This window comes from Panthera tigris, chromosome B2 (assembly GCF_018350195.1).
Source record: "Panthera tigris isolate Pti1 chromosome B2, P.tigris_Pti1_mat1.1, whole genome shotgun sequence".
In the NCBI taxonomy this organism is placed as follows: domain Eukaryota; kingdom Metazoa; phylum Chordata; class Mammalia; order Carnivora; family Felidae; genus Panthera; species Panthera tigris.
Window position 1 is genome coordinate 78,344,388 of NC_056664.1, and position 22,507 is coordinate 78,366,894.

At 40.2% G+C, this 22,507-nt stretch overlaps 1 long non-coding RNA gene across 1 annotated transcript; it reads left to right on the forward strand.

Moving 5' to 3' along the window:
* The first annotated feature begins 7,569 nt into the window (after nt 1–7,569).
* LOC122238685 lies at nt 7,570–10,337 on the forward strand. The gene is made up of 3 exons (XR_006217739.1): nt 7,570–7,668; nt 9,404–9,516; nt 10,280–10,337. It is a non-coding gene; the product is annotated as an uncharacterized LOC122238685 (long non-coding RNA).
* Nucleotides 10,338–22,507: the final 12,170 nt, after the last annotated feature.

Genomic DNA, 22,507 nt, shown 5'->3' on the forward strand with positions numbered 1-22,507 from the left:
GAGAAGGTAACCAGAAAAAGTGTCCCACCAGCCACCAGAGGGAGGAATGACCCCAACTCTCCAGAGGACTAGGGCTATGCCAGCTGGTTTCCTTTCCTGAGTTCTATGTGGTTGTACTTATAGGAAGGAGAAAGGAGCCTCAGAATAAACTGACCTCCTCTTCTCCCTCCTGGTTAATTCTTAACTGGTTTGAATGAAACTCTTTAAAGCAGTGAACTGATTTAGAGTCATAAGAGCAACACTTTTTTTTTCATTTGTAAAATGTCTTTTCAAATCCATCATAAAAGCACATTTTATATGTCAACCTTGCAAATGGCTGTTGAAATTTTGTGGGCTCCCACAACGTTTTTGTTAGTCGTTGCACATTCACTACAGTATGAGTAATGTGTGTAGTAACGTGGACCTGATCATTACGGGCACCCAGCCCCGAAGGTAGAGAAGGGGCTTCGAGTTTTGTGGGGTCGATGTTAAATTTTCAGAAATCTTCTTATTCACAGTCCGATTTCTATCAAACACCAACTTAATTCTTTTTAAGTCTCAGGCCTGTGGTTTCATGCTAATTTGCCAGGCTGCTGGTGTTGTATTGACTAAGCAGTTATATCCATAAAGACTTTTCAACTATTAGCAAATTTGTATTTATTAGTTGGCTAGATGGGGTAGAATACTCAGCATGTTGCCCAAATTTCAGTTAAGCAGTTCATTTTGTAAACTCTTTTACATTGCTATCTTTATAAATTATTTCTTACGACAGTCCTATGAGATAGGCTAATGCTGTTGTCCAGAAGCTGCCTAGGTTTTAGAAAGGGTACATGATGTGTCCTGAGATAGTGGTAGAACCAAGATTAGAATTCACAGTTCTTGGGGCTCAGGCGGCCATGTCTTGTCACCCATCTGATGTGTCCACCCACTTCCTTAAGTTATATTAAGTTTGGGTACCATTGCAGAGTCACAGATTCAGATAAAATAACACAGTTATGGAAATGGAGTCCATGTCCATAAAAGCAGGGCCCTGCATTCAGCAGCCTGAGTGGTGCCCCACATGGGATGGGTGCTCTCACTCCTTCAGAGTCCCCTACACTAATGGCTTCCCCAGAGGCTGTTTCTACTCTTCTGGGGTAAGCTGTTCAAACTGGAAGATCATTTAGTTCAGCTCCTTGTTTTGCAGGGAAGGAAAGCCTCAGGACAAAATTGGGTCAGTCTCAGGATAAGAACCTGAGTTACCTGACACTGGCTTCAGCACTCTGCTCCCTAGACTGCCCTGTTTCTCCAGACTGGCTTCTAAGCCACTTGCTGTGGAGTTAGAAAGTGAACTGAGGTATCAGTCAATGTCCACAAAATATGAATTTGGGATGTTTCCTGGGTCCAAGGAAGCCCAGAGCTTGAGCCCAGAGTTTGTAGGTAGAAGATGAGATTGGTGAGTGATGTTTTCTGTTTCACCAAGTAGTAATACCTGTGCAACTAGACCTATTGTCTATAAAACCCACAATGAAATGGAGACTTCAAATGATTTCCGTAGACAGCCAAACCAAAGCAATTATCTAGGCCTCAAATGGAACATTGTGGTCTGAACATGAAGGATGATAATTTGTTATCTAAGTAAATCCTATTTTGCCATTATAATTGTTAATATGCAAAATATTGGGTGGGAAGACCCACATTAGAAAACATAAGCCTATGCCTATTGAAAGGCTCTTCTGGGAACCAGGGTTTCCCACGCTTTGGTCATTCACGTATATCACCGTTTTTACCGTATCTGCTCATTTTCATTAGACTGATTTTTTTAATATAAAGCAATATATGAAGAGAGGAAACATTTATAGAACTGTGAAAAATGGTAATCCAGTATCATTTGCCATAAAAAATTAAAATAAATTCATAGTGAGAAAATTTTTATAAAGTTTGTGCCCTCATTAGAACCATCTCTCTCATGTATGATCAGCAATGTGTACTATGCCTTAGAAGCATTGATCTGGGCCAGCAGTTACCAATATTTTTTAGGGGTAGGAACCATTTATACCCTTAAAAATTATTGCGAAGCCCTAACGAGATTTTATTTATGTGGGTTGTATCTATAAAAATTCGCTATATTGGAAGTAAAAGCTGAGAAGTCATTAAAATATATATTTAGTAATTCATGTACAAATAATAATAAGCCCATCATGTGGTGACTTAAAAATCATTAAGTTGATATGATGCCATTAATGTCATATTTAAAAGGCTATATTTTCCAAAGCGAAAAGAAAAAAGCGTACCGAAAATAGTGGCATCGTTTTACATTTTTGTCAGTTAACGTCTTGCTTAAGAGAAGACGGTGGGTTCTCACACCTGTGTCTGTATTCACTCTGCCGGGATATGTTGTTTGGGTTGAAGTGTATGGAGAATGTCTGGCTTCACACAGATATGTAGTTGGAAAAGAGAAGCGTACTCTGGTAGCCTTGCTCCATGTTGTGGATACTCTTCTTTGATGATGTACCAGAGCTCAACAATGTACAGAAGCTGAAATCAGTGAACTTTCACTTTAAAATCTATTGATTTACTTTCTACCTTGAGTAAACCTTTTACCTATACATTATTTTGTAAAAGCATACATCAGTCCCTTGGAAAATGCTCCTTCACCGAGTTATGCGGATCTTTCCAATTTTGGCACATTTCCTTACATAATACATATATTTTGTTAACATTTATTTATTTTTGAGACTGACAGAGACAAAATGCGAGTGAGTTAGGGGCAGAGAGAGAGGGAGACAGAATCCTAAACAGGCTCCAGGCTCTGAGCTGTCAGCACAGAGCCCAACGCAGGGCTCAAACTCACGGGCTGTGAGATCATGACCTGAGCTGAAGTCGGACGCTCAACCGACTGACCCACCTAGGCGGCCCACATAATATTTTTTAAAATCACATTTTTAAATATCACCACCGGTCATATCAGGAATATATCTAAGTACTGGAAAGCTATTAAGCTCAGGGTGGCAGATACAAGTTTTCCAAAATTCTAACTTTTACCTGAAAGGTCCAATTTTATCATTGGTGACAAACACTGAAAAACGGGTTTTTGTTTTTTTACCTTTCACTGAGAGGCAATTTAGTTCATTTTCAAGGAAATGTCATCAAGTACCAGTGTCAGACTTTGTCAGATCAAAGTGAAGTGTGTAAGTCTTACTAGTAAACTGGTACTCCATCAAAATGGCAGCTAGGTCAGCCTGCAACTCAACTACCCTAGTACTTCTTCTTGAGACAACCATCATACATTAGTATGAAATAGACATAAACTGTATGTGAATATCCCATTTCATCACAGAAAATATTAAATATGTGTGTATTTAAGAGTTGAGATTTAATAAAATTAATGTCTCACTACTTAAAAAAAATTGTTTAAATGTTTATTTATTTTTTGAGAGAGAGGGAAATAGAGAGCTAGCAGGGGAAGAGCAGAGAGAGAGGGGGAGACAGAATCCCAAGCCTGATGTGGGGTTTGAATTTATGAACCGTGAGATCATGACCTGAGCTGAAATCAAGAGTCTGACACTTAACTGACTGAGCCACCCAGGTACCCCCAATAAGTCTGACTTCTTAATCACAGTTATTTGTACGTGAAATTGATGATTGTTTTAATTGTGAGCGCATGGTGTTGAAAAATACAATGATTACATGTAAAGTTTGGTGCCACTCTTTGATTTGTGGTACCACAGTTTTACCCACCATTGCTTTAACACCATCAGGGCAAAAGTCAACACTGAAAAATGGGTAAATAATGCCTTAGTCTTAGTATTATTGTGAAAATTGTTTTGATCTCACAAATGCCCTGAAAGAAGCTTGTTAATCCTCAGGGATCCATGGCCACACTTTGAGATCTGCTAATCTAGGCCAACCCCTAAACTAGGGGTAAGGAGAAGCAATCTCATACTTACTAAGCACCTTATAAACATTGTGTTATGGACTGAATTTTATCCCCCACAAAGTCATATATTGCAGTTCTAACCTGAAGAATGTTACTGTATTTAGAGATAAAGTCTTTATTTTTTTTAATAAATTTTTAAGTTTATTTATTTATTTTGAGAGAGAGCAAGCAGGGGAGGGGCAGAGCGAGAGAGGGGGAGAGAGGGAAAAAGGAGAGAATCCTGCACTGACAGTGCAGAGCCTGATAAGGGGCTCGAGCTCACAAACAGTGAGATCGTGATCTGAGCTGAAACCAAAGTTGAATGCTTAACTGACTGAGCCACCCAGGTACCCCTAGAGATAAGGTCTTGAAAAAGGTGATTAAGTCAAACGGATGCCATTAGAATGGGGCCCTAATCCAATATGGTTAGTGTCCTTATAAGACGATAAAGAGACCCCAGGGATCCACATGTACACATGGGGGTGACCATGTGAAGAGGTAGCAAGAGGGTGGACATCTGCAAACAAAAAAAGCGAGGCCTCAGAAGAATCCAACCTTGTTGGCACCTTCATCTTGGACTTCCAGCCTCCAGAAGCTGTGGGAAAACAATTTTCTGTTGTTTAAGCCACACAGTCTGTTGTACTTTGTTATGGTAGCCCCAGCAAACTAATACGCATCACTATTTAATCATAAAATCTTCAAAGGGCATATTGTCACCCTCGCTTTATGGAGGAGGGAATAGAAGCTCAGAGGAAATGGGTAATTTCCCCAAACTCATGCAGCTAAGAGAGGAAAGAGCCAAAATGTGAATGTAGATGTGACCATGAAGTCAATAGTCACAGGGCCAGTGCCTGAGTGAGCACGTACAGAACTCCGGGACTAGTGTTCTGTCTGTGGCAGAGGGTTGCCCTGTAACAGTGATGTCATTTTCTACTAGTGATCCTAAGAAACAGGAAACCTGAGTTGTAATAAACAATCTCTGTTACCAGTGCAATATAAATATCACCCTAATTAATGAGTTTGCAAAAATTTATCTCTGCTCTAACCACACTGTAGTTTGTTTTTAAATTACAACTGTAAATAGAGACCAGCGTGACCCAAACACAAGATCTTATTACAGCTAAGAACTACAAAACCACCACAACTTACTTCATCTAATAAACATGCCTGTTAGGAGCTAATACCAGCAACCCAGAGAAAAAAAGAAATGCCTGAACACCTCCTCCTTGGACCTACGGCTTCTTTCTGCCTGTCCCTGTAACGTGCCATTATTGATTGGTAAGTCAGAAAGGACTCTGGTTCAGTGGCCTGCTGTCTATGGGAAGTTGACTTCGTTCTCCACTTGAAGCCTCGGTTGACCCCTCAGGAGGTGTGGCTGAAGGTTCAGCATTGAATAGTTTTGAATGTCTAGGTTTCATCCTAGAATCTCCCTCGAGTCCAGCAGTAATGAAGCAATTGTATGTCCTGACACAATAGAACTGAATCAAAGTAAAGCCAATGTTCCCTTCCTTCCAGGGAGCAGAGAGTACTGAGTTTTAGATGAATGAGGAGGCTTTTGTGCAGCCCTGATCAGAGGGCTGGAAGCTCCATCCTTTGGCAGAGAGCAAATCTAAGTGCTTTCCCTGTGCTGCTTGCCATTTGCATTTGAATTTTGATTGCCAAGGATTTTAAGCCTTGTTGGTGAATTTCTAATTCTTTCTTTCAAAGTTCCAGCTTCAGTTGATGTCTTACTTTTCATGCATTTAGAATTAATTCAACAACTGCTAAAGAAAAACGGAAAGTTGTACTCCTATTAAGCACTATGCATAGCATTAGACTCCAGGGGTCTTGGGATAAACAGGACGTACATTTTTGCTCTCAAAGAGCTTTTATTGCTTTTTTTAAAGGTTCTTTTAATTTAGAATATCAGTCTATTTTATTTATAGTTTTTTATCAGTATCAGAAAGTATTGTATTATCTATTTATTAATGTACTTATTTTCCATTTCCCAACCAGAATGAAGCTCTGGGAAGTCATGGATCTTGTCTGTTTTGTTCACCACTATGTTATCAGACCCAGAATAGTGCCTGACATGCTGTAGACATCCATAAATAATGAGTAATCTAATCTAAACTGAGTGGTACAGTACACGTGATAGGTCTGAGTGGTATCAGAATGTTAGGTCTTTTTTTCTCTAAGGACACTGGTCTAATGACTGAATTCAGAAGCATGGACACTAGTTCACTTTCTACGCTTCTGTTTTCTTGGAAGACATTTTGGAATACTTGTTAAAACCCATCTGAAGCTGTAATGTTCTAATGGTTGGAGTAATTCCTACAAATTCTGCCTGGAATCCTTTGGTCTTTGTTTATTTAGGCTGCTATAACAGAATACTATAGACAAGGTGGCTTAAACAGCAAACGTTTGTTTCTCACAGTTCCTGACTGGGAAGTCCAAGATCAGGGTGTCTGCAGATTCACTGTCTAGTGAGAGCCCACTTCTTGGTTCTTTGCTGTCTTTGTTGTGTTCACCTGGTGGAGGGGGTGAGGAAACTCTTTGTGGCCTCTTTTATACGGGCACTAAATCCCAGGAACGAAGTCTTCACTCTCATGACCTAATCACCTCCCAAACGCCTCACCTACAAATACCATCATATTGGTTTCAACATACGAATTTGGAGAGGACACAAACATTCGGTTGATAGCACCCTTTGACAGCTACCTCCTAGAGTTGAAAAAGTAGAAAACATTTTCATGTGGCTTCTATAAGAACTCTTTATAACCCAGTGCCCAAAACTATCTGCTGTGACTCTTACCTTGAATGACACAAAATTTAAATAACTTGTCAAATGGTTCCTGAGGTAAAACTCTGCAGAGTCTCTTTACTGTTTTGAGAAATTCTACAATCAGAATTGGCTGCTACCTTGCACCTGACTTCTGTGGCAAAAATTCTGTCTCCTAACCTTCCTTCACCCTCTGAGGAAAATACACCTCCCCGTGATTTCTGGTGTTGGGAGTAAGAAAAAATGTCTGGTGTCAAGTGATATGATTACATACTCCTGGACCTTTGATTTATAGCCTTGAATGCACACAGCACGTGCTTATGCACAAATTTAGCATGCATGCATGCACTGTGAGAACAGGTGGAGGAACAGGGGTGGGCCCTTTGCAGAATTCAGACCTGTGGGTTTCCTGCACTGGGCCCTTCCTGTAGCAGTTGACCTGGATACTCTGAATACTCTGCCTCCATAATAGCTTTGACTGCTGAGAATGTTAACAGTGAGTTTCATTAAATGTGCCCTTTTCTTGGGAGTGTTAAATGTGTCAAATTTGGTGTAGTTAAGAGGCGCTCATTGCAACTTATTTTTAAGGTGTCTGCATATAAGGTGCTTCCATAGTATGTCATATCGAAATTTCCCCAAGTTCCAGTGTTGACAGATGGTGCTGCTCTGCAATACAAGCAGCGATGTCCTCACGAGACTATTGATTTTGTTTGTGAAATATAAATCCCTAAACAGTGACTGATGGGCTGGTGAGAAATGCTTCTTTAATAATTCAATAATTTCATTAAATGATCTGGTCTTCAGTGAAACAGGAGTGGTGAGGGGCCCGGCTATGGACTGCACTTAAGTCTCAATAAAAACACGACCATGGTCTCCTTTGTTCTTGTTTCTCTTTGTTCGTGTTTATCTATGTCTTCAAGATAAAGTGGAGTCTTTCAGTGTATGGATTCCAAGAAATAGAACAAATGACATCAAGTTCTTCAGTGTGCCTCACAGCAGCCATTTTGAGCTCAGTCTGCCCAGATTCAAGGTGATGGCTTGGTTCATTTGCTTACTAGATAGGCTCCGACGTTGATGTATTTTGCCTCTGCTATTTGCCTTTCTTTTTTTCCTAGCGGGCTGTCATCTCAATACAGAATGGACTGTTTGTAGGGAGTAGAAACTAAGATGATTCCAACACAGAACTTTATTACAGCTAAGAATGGCATATTCACCAAAGCCCCTTCTTGTGGTCTGACAGAAGCAATAAGCAACAAAACCCCCAAGAAACAAACAACCTGAAACAAAATCATGGAAACCCCTGGAAACGCAACTAACATGAACTCAAATATATCTTCATGGATTTGTATATCTATTACATATGCAAGACAAAGTCCTATAGAATCAAATTGATTTAATTTTACCTTGGTTTATTTCAGAAAAGGTTTAAAGCATGAGTAAATTCCCATATTATGCTTGCTTTTACAAAGGAGTTCTAAAGATAATGTTTTGTATACTTAATTTGTTATCTTAATTAGGGACTCCTAGATCATCAAAGAGATGTAATACATCTTAAAGTAATACAATTAAGAATCATAGAGTAGACACATGTACAATTTATTCTTTCTTGACAAGTCTCAGATAAAAACTATTTTGATATGCTAATGGATTCTAATGGACAAGTAGCTATTAATTAAATAAATAACCCATTAGACTGAGCACAGAAATGTCAATACAAAGACAGTCTACTAACATTGTTGAAGAATAGTAATTAAGTTATAGTCTTAGCAGTGGCATAGATATTTGTGTTTCATTTTGCAGATATTTGTGTCAGCTATACCAATTAATTAAATTAAGCCAGTAATTATCTAGTAATCTCTAATCTCAGTTTGCACAGTACTGTGCTAAAAATTTGGAATGAAACAAAAGTAGAAGACACGATCTAGATTCTCAGAGAAAATATAGTGTAGTCGGGAGGTGCAAGACCCAAGTAAATTTAAAATATAATGGTTGTACATGTCAACATATTAGGAGTGTTTTAAGGCATAACATCATCAAGTATTTACCACGTTTATCATCATCCATCATGACTTATCAGCATTTGTTGAGGACTCCTAGGTATGGAAAAATAGTGTTGGGATAGGGCCGAGGGATATCAAGAAGGTGTAAATCCTGGTGTCTGCACCAGAGACCAAGGATTTAATTTGGCAGATTGCTAAGTGAAATCTTTGCTAAAGCAGAAAGTCCCAGGAACGAGAAAGGGAGCAAGAGCTGAGGGTAGGATGTTCTGACAAGTTTTGTGGAGGAGGAGAACTTGAACTTGAAGTACAGGTAGAATATGGCTAAACAAAGGAGGAGGTGATGGCTCAGGTGGGAATAAAGGCTGGAGCCAGCATCATCGGGAGGTGTTAAGGGTGAGGCTGGAGGAGAGATGTATGTAACTGGGACTACATTGTGTGGATTCTGAGGGTAGAGGAGTTTGGGCTCAGCTATCCTAAGGAGAGTGATGGTCAGAGAGGCCCCAGGGGGATGGATGAGATGGAACACTGCCAGGTAGATCTGCAATAGGGAGTAGAGGCCAGAGGACACGAGACTGGCTGGGGGGCCCTGTGGGGGTTAAGGTATGAAGATGCTTTTCTAAACCAGATCACAGCCTTTCTCACAGAAAGGACAATGCCTTGCTTTCTGTTTGTTTGCTCTTTTGCTTTTCCTGTACATTCAGCCCATAATGTATAATGCAATGAAACAGCCCCTTAAAGGGCCACTAACTTACGAGCTGTCTAAAGCCAGGTGCTGACCTTTCCCACTGATAACTGCATTTGGCGTCCTGGAACAAGGGGCTTCATGAATAAAACAAGTTAGAGACACCTAAGGAGATGCGAGCAGAGGTCATTTTATGGTGAGTTGATAGATTTTGTGACTACCAGGGCCTAGTTGCAAGCAATCATTACTGAATTACCTGGTAATAAGAACTGGAGGTGAACAAAATACCCAATCTAAACACAATGCAAATGCAAATTACTAGCTTCCTGGAGATCTGATTAAATAAAACAGGTTTTAATTAAACTGCGACCAAGTTAATTGAAAGTTACTGTATGTGTGATAATTATCAACTAGAATGGTATTTATTTTGCTGCAGCATCCTGATTTCTTTATCTCCTTTTCCCTTTTTTTTTTTAATGTTTGTTTATTTTTGAGGGACACGGAGTGTGTGTGTGTGTGGGGGGGGGGAGGACAGCAGAGAGAGAGGGAGACACAGAATCCAAAATCCAAAGTTGGTTCCAGGCTCTTAGCTGTCAGTACAGAACCCAATGTGGGGTTTGAACCCATGAACTGAGAGATCATGACCTCAGCTGAAGTCAATGTTTAACCAAGCCACCCAGGCACCCCATGCCTTGTCCTTTTCTGGGAATGTAAAAGTCTGCTTAGTCTTTTAGTTACAGTCATAGGCTAAAAAATTATGTAGCAGAATCATATATTAAACTTTAAGCATAATCATGGAAGTTTGAATCTTTCTTTTTTTCCGCCTACATATATTTTAAGTTCTTGAGATAAGTTTTACTGTGGCACATCTATTTTTTATGAGCTTTTTATAAAATGTGGTAATAATAGCAACTAATAATGTTAACAATAATAATGATAGCTGTCATTTCTCTCCGTAGCCTCAGGATCATTTTGCGCTGAGTGTTCACAACTGAGTCATAACTGTCTATGTTGAAGGATTGTTCCTAGGTTTTATTTATCTTGTTCAGCAAATAAAGAAGCCTTTTAATTCAATTGGTTTCCTGGCTGATTTGTCTCTCAGTGTGATTAATCAATGGGAACTAGGGGCCCAATTCACGTTTTCTCTTAAGTCGATACAAATGTTGAGTGTGGTTGTGGTTGTTTAGAAGGGGATAAAATGGGGTCGCTGACTTAAAGATCATTTCTTCTCGTTTTTATCCCTTAAGTTTATTTTCCCCACCAGGCTTTCTGGTAACTGATTCTCCTGGTTATGAAAGCCCACAGGGAGCAGGACCGTAGGTAGCAATTTCTCTTCAGCAGACAGTTTCCATTAATTTTGTTATTTCTCATCAACAACTGATGTATGCCCCAAAGTGATATAAGTGAAGGTAAATGATCAGCAATTTGTTTTACTTTATAGCTAATACTTCCCAAAAGCACTTGTGACTAATATCCAATAGAAGTTTAATGGAAGTCTGAGGCTGGAAGACAATTTGGGGACTAAGCTATTCACCCCCATGTCCTACCCCCCCCCCCCCCCCCCCCCCCCCCCAGTGTTAAACACAGGTGGTATTACTTCTCTTCTTCAAGGTGTCCTGGCAGGACGATCCTGCAATAGACTCTAGGAAATCCATTTCAACATTAATATCCCTCATGGCCAAGAGAGAGGTAATTTGGTTCATATATAATCTCATTCCTCCTCCTCTGTGTTGAAAGCCCTTAATGACCCGGTGTCTTCCCTCAGCAGGGCTGAAGGTATTCTGTCAAAATGCTATGATGGATTATGCGCTTGGTGACCCCCTGTGACTTTTTGCAAGGCAGATAGAGTAGAATAAAAGGGCAGCAAAGAGGCAGGGGAATAGCCCTATTTGCCATGCCCACCATCTCTGCAGCAGGAGGAAGGTTCACGGAGAAAAAGCTGAACAAGACTCTCTTCTCTAGCTTCTCTGCTTCCCCACCCCCTTCACCTCCCTGCCCCGCCCCCGCCCAGGGAAGCATTAGCCAGCACTGGAAATGACAGCAGTGCTGGTGGCACGAGACCATATTCTCCACTTTGAAAGCTTAACAGAAGGAGAAACTAGCTAGGGAAAGGAGGAGAAGCTGCTCTCTGTGCTCAGGAGTCACCAATTTCAGGACTCCTGCAAGATTAATCAAAGGAAAAACTGACCTCATCCATGCACATCTATAGTAGCTTCTCTGACATAGACATTAAGGCATTAAATAACTGGTGGGCATTTTTTTATTGACTTACATTTTCCCCAACAAAACAGCTAAAATAAAAGATTTCACTACATTTAAAGGAGCTCAGTAAGAGGCTGTGGCAGCTGAGTCAGGGTTTGCTCACCTGGAAACCGCTCAGGTAAGGAGAACGTCTCTTTCACCATAAAGGAACATTGCTTATCAAAGCCATCCCTGGCGACAGAGGCTGCTTGCCGTTTGTCCAGAAGGGACTTCCGAATTATAGACAGGGAATGGTTGCAGGCAGCGATCTGTGGCTAGAGACCAGTTTGGATTTGCAACACATTTATTTGCAAGAAACAGCACCATCAATCATGAAAGGGCATATTTTGAATAGTAAAGTGTCTAAATTTCTTTGCTTGTGCTATCCTATGCTGGCATTCCTACCTGTGAAATACCCTAACTGCAGTGTGTTGAGTGTCCTGTCTTCCCATGCGGGTTGAAAGCCAGATCACGCCATCCTCGGAACCTGACACGGCATCCGGAAATGACTAGGCACTGGTTAAACAATTGAGGAATGAGTGAATAAACACAGAAACATCCTGCTTTCTGATAGGTTTAATGAGTCAGAAAGACCAGTTGATCTTTCTGGATAGATTTACGCTAGTGGCTCCTTAGAGAAGAAAAAAAGAAAAGTGTAGATTTTGCTCAAAACTCTTTCTGATGAAGGCCATTGTAATTTATGGGCTGAGAAAGACAAAGAAGTGGGATAGGAAATGGAGGAAAACATCATGACCTCTCTGGGGTCTGAGGGCTTTTGTAAGGACTGGCTTCTGCTGGGCACTTATTGAGACAGATTTGGGGTGGGTTGCTGAGTAAGGGTCTAGAAAGAAGCTCATGTCATGATTTAATGTGCAGGATACTAGTTTGTCAGTAAACCAAGGAGAAGGTCAAACCAAGGGGAAAATGCAAATGAAAACCATGTTTTCCTTGAATACCTCCTATAGCTCTTCATTTCTCTGGCCAGCTTCTACTTGTGGCAGTTTCCTCTCTGGACCAATATGTCATTTATTTTGGCTCTACTAAGTCACACACCACTGGAATGAGATTGGTATTCTTACCAACTGAGGACCATCTGCTCTTTTCTAGACAACAGCTATTCTGTTCTGTCTCTCTCCACCTCCTGCTTCTTTCAGTTTTCTCATATATTTTCGATTGTATGCATTCTTTTTTCTATGAATAGGAGACAGTGAGTGCCCGAGGAATTATCTCTTTGGATACATTTTTTTTTTCTCAGGCATTGGAATTTTAAATTGCTGTTTGTTCCCTTTCAGAGCTTTGATCTTCTATATGTAAAATAAAATGTTTATCTGTAACACTGGCAAAGGGAAATGCAGCCTTCCAGAAAGCTTCTCTATATTCCTTAGATAAATTGTGAGATACTTTCTAACTGCTGACCAGTTAATGTCATAACATTTCCTCTGCTTCTCAAAAAAATCAGGTGAAAAAGGTAAATAGAAAGTGACAGGTAGCCTATGAAGAAAACAAAGCAAATTTGTGGTAAATGTACTGTCTCCTTTGCTCTCAGAGTGCCTGGAGACAGACTCCCCAGCGGTGGTCAAGACATTTGCAGTTAGAATTTCAGAGGGGCAAACTCATTTCTGGGGTACTGGTGTTCTCCTGGAATTTGCAGCTCTGACACCTATGTTCGTTTCATTTCTCATTTATTTGTTCACATGGTTTAGAGGACACTGTGCCCGACTTAATGTGTGAGGTTGTGGGTTCAAATCCAATTCCATGGCAAGTTATAAACCTCTCTAAACTTGAGTTCCCTCACCTGTAAGATGCAATTAATACTTATACTATGAAGGTGTCAGGAAAATTAACTAAGACAGCATATGGGAAACCTTGGAATCAGCTGCTGTTCAATAAATATTGGGTGAATTTTAATCTGCAATTACTAAAGCAAAGTCCAGAAATGAGATCATGATCAGGATAATTCATCCTTGCATCAATTATCTGGACTCTTTGCATAAAGAAAAAGGCTCAGGGATTCAATTACCTGCATAATTATTCAATTCTGCTCTGCATCTTCTAAACACGCTTAAAATTTAACAGGCAATTATATTCTTTCTGTGGGTAATTCCTTGCAGAGAAAAAAGGGTTAAAGAATTGCCTTTCCTATTTTGTCCAAAGATTTTTGTTTTAATGACACCATTAAAAGAATCTACCACATCAGCCCCATATCAAAATAAACCTGCTGTTATGTCCAAAATTCTCTGGGTTTATATAGATACTATGAATTTAATTGGTAAGGTTTCTACCACCCCTCACTATATTTGTAGTGACCAAAGCATAAAACCATTGTTAAAGCCACCTATTAATCAATTTGCTCTTCTACTTTTCAGTAATTGGGTTTCACAGATGAAACAGTATATCAACTTTAACCCTTTTCTATTCAATGAAAGCTTTCCTTTTACTCTCCAGAACCATTTCAGCCATTTGGTATTAACACTGTTCATGCTTATACTGTTAATCATTAAAATAATTAAAAGTGTTTTGAATAGGCATCCTTCACTTTCCAGACCCTTACGTCTTTATGGTCTAATAATTGTTGGAGTCCTCTAAGGTCCTATGTAATCTTTTAATTGAACATTTTAATTTTGACGTATAGTTTGCTATTAACTTATTAATGATAAAGGTGAATTATAAAAATATCCCCACCCTCTAGCATTCATCATCCATAATACATCACCAGTTTTCCTGGCCTTCAAACAAGATCCCCTTTGGCCTAATTTCATTAATTCATCCATTTTAGGCATCATGAGCTATTAAACTTAAATCCATTTGGTTGACATCCATAAAATACCTTAGAGTTGCTGTCAAGTTTTCTTTTAAAATGACATCTTTCATGTAAAAAAAATTAAGAGGTGTCTTTTACATCTTTGCTTTTTCCCATGTTTATTTTAAAATCTCTCTCTTGCGGTCTAATGTTGTATCCTTTTAGAGACCCAGTAGGGAAAAAAATACATGCAAATGAGGTCATTGAAAGAGTTTTAATAAATGAACTATGTGAAAAGGAGCAGGCAGCGTTGAGGGAAGCAAAAAGGTATGGGAATGCATTCCAGAGCTAGCCACAATGGGGAGCCATTGCCCATCTCAGACAGGAAGGAGCAAGGAGGGAACAATTACTGGAACCTGAAGAGAGTACCTGTGACTGTGGGAAAGGACTAACTAGAGCTATGTCCTTGTGGGAGAGAGCTGGGGGAATAAGTACTCCGAGTCCTTTCTCCTCCTGCCCTTCCAGCTCTTACTGGCAGTTCCGCTGACCAACCCCACCTAGCAGCTGGAGGCAAGAGGGCCTTCTGTGCCATGAAGTGGGACAGGGAATGGTAGAGCATGACTCTGAAGGGGCAAAGGGCAAGTATCAGGTCCAAATAACTAAGCAAAATGGGTCTCGAGAACTTTTCCTTTGTGATCTTTTTAAATTCTATTCATTTTTGTGGAGCAAACATTGATGGAACATCTATTAGATGAGAGCCACCTTAGTGGGTGCTGAGGATACAAAAATAAACAGGGCTGGTGAGGGTGAGGCAAGCAAGGCACCTAGGGTGAACTTGCATGAACTTGTGAGCAAGTCCCTCCTTAAATTGCACACCCAAGGGGCTTTACTTGCTTCATCCTTGTCTAAGCCCTGTAAATAAGACTCCATCTTGACATTAAGGATTTTTCAGTCCAGGCAAACAAACATGAATAAAAATAACGACAAGATAAAATGTTCAATTACAAGTGCCAGGGTACACATAGAAGAAGTATTATGAAAGCCCAGATACCTGAACACTAAATCTCAATTCCAGGAGTCTGGTATGGCTTTCAGAACAGGTCATCTAAGCTGAATCTCGAAGGACAAGTAAGATTTCAAGAGATTTACTTGTTCAACATGTATTGATTGAATTTCTACTGTGCGTCAAGTGCTGTTTTTAGGTGATAGGGGGAGGGGTGAGACCAAGACAGAGAAGCTCCCTTCTCTCAGGGAGCTTATGTTCTGGTTTGAGCAAAAGACAATTAAAAAGTAAACTAACAAGAGAATATTAAGAAGAGAGAAGTACTTGGGGCACCTGGGTGGCTCAGTTGTTTGAGCGTCCGACTTTGGCTCAGGTCACGATCTCACGGTTCATGAGTTCGAGCCCCGCGTCGGGCTCTGTGCTAACAGCTCGGAATCTGGAGCCTGCTTCAGATTCTGTGTGTCTCCCTCTCTCTCTGCTCCTTCCCTGCTCACACACTGTCTCTCTCTCAAAAATAAATAAAGATTAAAATTTTTTTTTTTAAAAAGGGAAGAGAGAAATACTTGATGATCAGAGATAATTCTCCATGATTGTCTTGCATTTCTTATGAGCAGAGGGATTAATTGCCCTTTTGTCCTGAACTATCTTTTTAAGGATGTTTGCACAGCAAACAGACTTGAAAGTTAGAATGTCTCCCTCTGTAGTAGAAGGCAGGTCAGTTTGCTTATTGTCCAGGAAAAGATTTGGGTTCCCTAAGCTCTGGGCTCCTCAGTTGTAACACAATTCAGCATTTGTGTAGCATTCATCTGGTTTCCTCTACATTTTTCCCACTGGATTTGAGGAGCAAGGAGAAGTGACACAAACATGAAGCTCATGCCATTTGCTGTGCTGTCTTAAGATATTTTGTCTCTGACCCAGATGTCTTAATCCGTTAGGATGCTATAAAATAATATCATAGACTGGGTGGCTTATATACAACAGAAATTTATTTCTCCCAGTTCTAAGTCCAAAGTCAAGGCAGATTCAGATTCTGATGAGAGCTCTCTTCCTTCTTTTGCAGATGGTCACTTTGGCCTCACATCATTAGAAAGGGAAAGAGAGTTATCTGGAGCAAATTTTAGAAGGGTACTAATCCCATTCATGAAGACTCTGCTTTCATAAACGAATCACCTCCCAAATGCCTCACCTCCACATATCATCACATTGGGGATGAGGTTTCAACATATAAGGTTTAGGAGACACAAATATTTACTCTGTAAGACTAGGAGCCTTTTGTCTTTTGCCACCATCCATGAAACCATGGCAGGATACCATATTAGTTTGCAAGTATAGGGCAAAAATTTCAGACTCTTCATAGTTTTTGGCAGTTTTTGGTGAGAATATAAGATGCTGACAGAGACATGGCTTTCTGGAAAAGAAAGAATGAGGACCACATGGGTCAGGTTTGGGAATATGAAAGGACTCTCTGGAATCTGGCAGCAAATGCTCTTACTCAAATGTTGAGCAAGGTGTGTGAAGGGGATCAGTAAGGATCCCCACTGTCATACTTGTTAATCTATGTTTAGAGATTGTGTGAACATAGGTAGGACTAAAACAAGTCACTTGTGGAATTTTGCTTCCTCACTTGCCTCTGGGTGGAAAGAAGAACTATTACAGTGATGGGCTGCAAGTCCTATGGCCAGAGCTGAAAGGCAATATTGCTATGGTTATTGAGTTATTAAATCCCCAAAGTGGAAATAAATGGTTCAGCAATGAGAATATAGAGTTTTGGACAGACTAAAACTGTTAGTAATTAATCTGGTTGGGCCACATAGGTGGTTACTTGAAACCAAAAGTAAATACAAAGCCTTGAGTACTGGTGCAGAATCACCCTTTCTGGCTGTACTCCCCTTAACCTCTCTCTGTCCCTTGACCCTGACCTCAGCTGCTTTAACAAGAAAGATGATTGGGACTAGACCCAGTCCTCCATATCTACAAAGGGGACTGGAGGCCATACACACCCATCTGAGTATTTTGGGAAACTTTGGGGAGAGAAGGACCTCAAACTTTTAAACTCTATTGGATAGAGCCAACACAACATCATCCTACAAAGTTCCAGTTGATGGGGTTTGGGCAGGGTACACACTGGGGAAGGGAAGCTATCATGACCTTGAGGATGGGGCCCTTTGGGCCAATCCAATGGACTGTGTTTGTTGCTTCTACATATGAATCTATCTTATAAGTTGATGTTATATTCTTGTACATCCCTGTCCAATAAGTATCAGAGGGAATTCTCCTGATCAGGAAGAGCCTCACGTATAGAAGTGCTAGTTGGACAAAGTGCCCTGACTTTTGGCGAGTCAAGATTTAGCATGAATGTCTCTACCCTCTGATGCCTGAAGTTTTCACTATACAGATGATATATCCAGTTGGTTGTCAAATCAGAAGCCTGAGTCCGAATGGTATTGTGATATCTGCTAGCAGGGGGTGGCTAAATAAACCCTGACAAAATTCAGGGGTCTGCTCATGGAGTAAATTTTGGGGGAGCCATGGGAATGGAGTCACAATGTTCAAGGAAATCAGTCAAGGAAAACTTGCTACACAGCAATTTTAACTACCTACCACAATAATGTAGACCTAGCACCTTATTGTACCTTTTGGGTATTAGAGATAGTATGTGCCTTGTGGGTATTTTAACCGGTCCTTTATGTGGGCTAGTATGAAAATAAGCACCCTTTAAGTGGAATTCAAAAACAACAACAAAAACAACAAAAAACATCTATGATCCCTTTGTGCTACAAGTCTTTGTGACTGATTTTGCTGCTTAGAACCTCTGGTGAAGGGAGGCAGCCTTCAGATAGATTTTACCTTCGTCGCTTACCTGACATGGCTACCAGGTACGCTCCTTTTGAAAAGCAGGAACTGATATCTAGCTCTTGTCAGCACTGAATGCCTGGTACATGGGGAGCTTTTGACTCTGACATTCCCATTGTGGAGTGGGTCATCTTAGACTCAACCACTAACAAGGTGGGAAGGGCCCAACAAGCCTTGCTTGCCAAAGGGAAATTGTATGTTCAAGAATGCAGCCATCCTGAGGTGTCTGGGTGGCTCAGTTGGTTGAGCATCCAATTCTCGATTTCCTCTCAGGTCATGATCTCACGGTTTGTGAGATCTGACATGGAGCCCCGTGTTGGACTGTGCACTGACAGTGTGGAACCTGCTTGGAATTCTCTCTCTCTCTCTCTCTCTCTCTCTCTCTTTGTCTTCTCCTCCCCCCCCCTTCTTTTTCTAAAAATAAATAATAAACTAAAAAAAAAAAAAAAGAAAAGAATCCAGCCATCCTGGCCCTAGCAGCATCTTGGCTTTGCATGAAAAAGTGGTAGTTATTCCTCTGGAGGAAATGTTATCCCCCACTCTAGCACCTGAATAAAAGGCACTGGCTAATGGGGCCCTTGATTTATTTAGGTTTCCTTAGATCAGAGGTTTACAAACTGTAGCCTGCAGACTGGCTAATTGGTTTTGTAAATGAAGTTCTATTAGAATACAATCACACCTATTTATGTATTGTCTACTTTTGTACTGTGGGGAAGATGAGTAGTTTCAACAGAGACCATGTAGCCCATAGGCCTAAAATGTTTACTATATGGTTCTTTAAGGAAAAATTTGCCTGGACTGGTTCACTGATGGCTTGACAGAAACCCAGTGGGCTGCTGTGGCTGTTCAACTATGCAAAGGCAAAATGGATGCGATCAGTCCTTGAGTTCTCAGTGGGGAGAACTTAAGGCCTTTTCTTGCTCTGGCTGATATTCCCCTTGATGACCTTTGTTGTATTTCTGCTGACTCTTGGGAGGGTGGTCAGTGGCCTAGCTATTTGGTTTGCCACTTGGAAAACTACAGACGTCAGATTACAGACGCTCCTCTTTAAGGCCATGAACTGTGTTAAGGAAACAGTGTGGCTCACTCATGTAGATGTCCATGATAAGGATCAGTTCTTTGACAAGATCAGCTGGAGTCAAACTGCTGACCAAGCCTGCACAATCAGAATTGCCACTATTGCTGCAGGAATCCATCATCATATGAGATATGGCAGCATACCCACCACCACAGCTTGAGCACAAAGGATTCAGTGTTTTCAGACTGCCACTGCATGCTAGACTTGTGATCCCTGCCATAGTTGCCCTGCTTGTCTGGCAATAGGGAAGGCCACACTGCATGGACTTAGCTTCTATGCACTCCTGATCAATGGACCACATGAGATCTTTGACCCCTCTTAGGCCTGTTAGCGGTGCTTCACTACCATAGACACTTTTCAGGTTACAGTGTTGCTGTTCAAGCTAGACTGTTGCTGCTCTTAAAATGAATCTGCATAAAGTGTTTGGCTTTCTGGACCATTCGTAGTCACAAAAACCACTCAACAATGGGCTAAGTCAAGTTATTTAGTATTCTTTTGCACTCCATACCATTCACAGGCATCTGGCATCATTGAGCTTTGGAACATTATCCTAAAAAATTGAGTCAAAAAATTTTCTGACTATTCCTCTGTGGCAGGTTGAATGGTGGCCTCCCAAAATATGTGCATGTCCTAATACTCAGACCCTGTGAATGTTACCTTATTTGGAAAAAGGGTCTTTACAGATGTAATTAAGATCTCTTGAGATGAGACCATCCCAATTAGAACCCAAGTAGGTTCTAAATTTAATGGCAAGTCTCCTTATAATAGAGAAGAAACACACACATTATAACTCACAGTGTTTGCAGTATATACCTGGGCCACACTGTTTACCTCTGGGACTTGGATAGCAAGAAGTATTGATACAAACATGAAGTTTATGGTGCTTTTGTACTGTGTGTAATGAGGTCTTTTGTCTCTGACCTAGACATCTCATAGACATCTTCTGCCAGCATCTTTGAGACTGTGGTAGGCTAACTTAGCTTGCAAGGAGAGTAAAATCTTAGAGCTTTCATGGTTCTTGACACTAGGAAGAAGATTCAACGGGAAAATAATGAGTTAATGAAGAAGAGGGAATCATTTGACAAGGAGGTCAGGGGAAGGTTTCCTGTGAGAAGTGATATTTGAGTGCTGGCTAAAATAATGAGAAGGAAACAGAGAGCAGACAGAGGAAAAAATTAATGCAAAGTCCCAAGGCAGGAATGAGCCTGTAATGTCCAAGGAAAAGCATAAAGATCAATGACTAGAGAACAGTGAGTAAGAGGGAATGTGAGAAGAAATGAGACTGGATAGGAGGGTAGTTGTCAGGTCATGTGGAGTATTATGGGCTGTAATAATATAAATTGTTCTTGCTAAGGTCTTTACTAACAACTGAGTCCAGTTCTTTAATAAATCAACCACACTGAACCTCATTTCGGACGTATTCCCTCCAATCCATTCATTTTGCTTTTTCTAGAAATGCAGATCTTACTCCTCACTCTTCTGCTTAAAACCCTTCATTGGTTGCCGAATGCATGTAGGACAAATTTCATGTACCTAACACGAATATCATGTACCTAACACGATACAAAAGGCCCTCCCTGATGAGGGTACGCCCCTGTCATTTGCATGAAACCTGTGATCCACCCCAATGCCTTATTGCACGAAGCCATTTCTCATCTGTATGTTTTCAATATGCTTCTTTCTGTGTATGCCCATACTGCCTTTTTGGGAAGCTCACCCTCATCCTTCAAGGCCCTACTCACACACCTTCTTGGTGAAGCTTTTCCTAATGACTTCAAGCAGATATCATGGCTCCTTCCTTTGAATACCCACTGTACTATAAACTCACCTCTATTATAGCACCTGTTACCCTGCATGATCATTACTGGTTTGTAAGCCCAAGTCCTCTATAAGACTGAATTTGCTAACAGGAGGAACGATATCATGTATCCTTTAATCCCTAACACCTAGAACAATTTTTACCACATAATAGGTGTTTGGTGAATACATATTTAGTGAAAGAATAAATCCATGATTTCACACTTAACCTGCTTTTTGTCACTTAGCGTTATCTATTCCACAATTGTATAAATGGGATCATCATTATGTATTTTTATGTGACTTTTTTCATAGAGTAGAAATTTTTTGAGGGTCATCTAGGATATTCAATGCAGTAGTTTGTCCTTTTTATTGCTGAATAGAAATCCATTGTAGAAATAAACTATACTTTGATTTTTCATTCACCTGTTGATGGACATCTGGATAGTTTCTAGATGTTTTGAGATTATGAATGCAACTGGTATTCTTTTTGGGAACATGTGTTTTCATTTCTCTTGGGTAAATACTTAGGAATAAACTTGTTATCTTCATTATAAACTGCAAAATTGTTCTCCAAAGTGGTCATACTATTTTACATTCCCATCAGCAAAGAAAAGAGTTACATATTTCTCTACTTGCCAACACTTGGTTTTTGTATGCCTTTTTACTAATAGCCATTCTAATGCGTATATACAGGAATCTCACTGTGGTTTTAATTTGTATTTCCCTGGTGACTAATGACACTGAGCATCTTTTAATGTACTTATTGGCCATTTATGTGTCTCCTTTTAAGTGTCTGTTCAAATCTTTTGTCCATTTTTTAATTGGGTTGTTTGCCTTTTTATTGTTGAGTTCTAAGAGTTCTTTAGATAACCTGGATACAAATCTTTTGTCAGGTATGTGTATTGTGAATATTTTCCTCTTGTCTAACAGTACTTTTTTGTCTTCATTTCAAAGAGCTTACCTTTAATATTACTATTGTTCTTTCAAGGTTATTGTCATGTTTTGTTGAATAGCTTAAAACAGCGGTACATTTTATGCACATTCATTTCTGTTTCCTGCACTAGGGTTTCTAAAATCCATCCACCAAAATACTTTGGCCAATCACATACCTGTGTCTCTGAATGCTTCTTAAATATCCTGTGGTTTCAGATCTCTGGCTTGGGTGAAAAATACTTGATCACTACAGTGAGGTGAAAGTCACATTTGCTGTATGTGGCAAGGGCTGTCATAGCCTACCCCAACACCACTGCTCTTTTCCTCCTGATTTTATCAGGGGAGGCAATGTGCTTAGCATATTTCCCAGCCTGCCTGCAGCTAGATGTGGTCATGTGACTAATCCTGGAGAATGCATTGTACCTCCTTGTAGGAAAGAAGGAAGAGAAATAAAAACAGATTTTTTTTTTTTTTTTGTGGTCAGCATCTTTAGGCTTAAGACAAATGCCAATGGTCATCTTTAAATGTGATGCTATTGT